Source organism: Myotis nattereri (assembly GCF_964212035.1).
Source record: "Myotis nattereri genome assembly, chromosome: 15".
NCBI lineage: Eukaryota > Metazoa > Chordata > Mammalia > Chiroptera > Vespertilionidae > Myotis > Myotis nattereri.
Window position 1 is genome coordinate 33530763 of NC_138090.1, and position 433 is coordinate 33531195.

Sequence of the window (433 nt, forward strand, 5' to 3'; positions counted from 1 at the left end):
TTTTCGAGGGCCCTACTAAATTTATCGGCGGCTTCTAGACAGTTCTTGAGAGACCTTAAAAGTGTGGTTTTGAGCTCTATATCCAGCATTTTTCCTTCCTCCATTTCTGTCCTGTTTCTTTGTCTTGCATTTTTTATGCTTTCTTGGTACACCCCCTAGTGGTTTTTGTGCGCAGTCTTGTTGTAGCTAAGCCTTGATTGTTGTAGGTAACTCTGGGGGGGATTTGACCTCCAGGCCAACTGGCTGTGAGAATCAGCTGTGTCTGCAGTGGGAGAACTTCTGTCCTCTAGGGAGGTGCTAATTAGCCTTTGCCTGAGGCTAACCAGCAAATGCCTGCGTGCAAGGCTTGGGTGGAGCGGGTCCCAGGGGATCAACAGGGCGGGCCAAGCGAGCAGTTATGGCTGCTCTCAGTCCCGTCCCCAGAGGCTCTGCC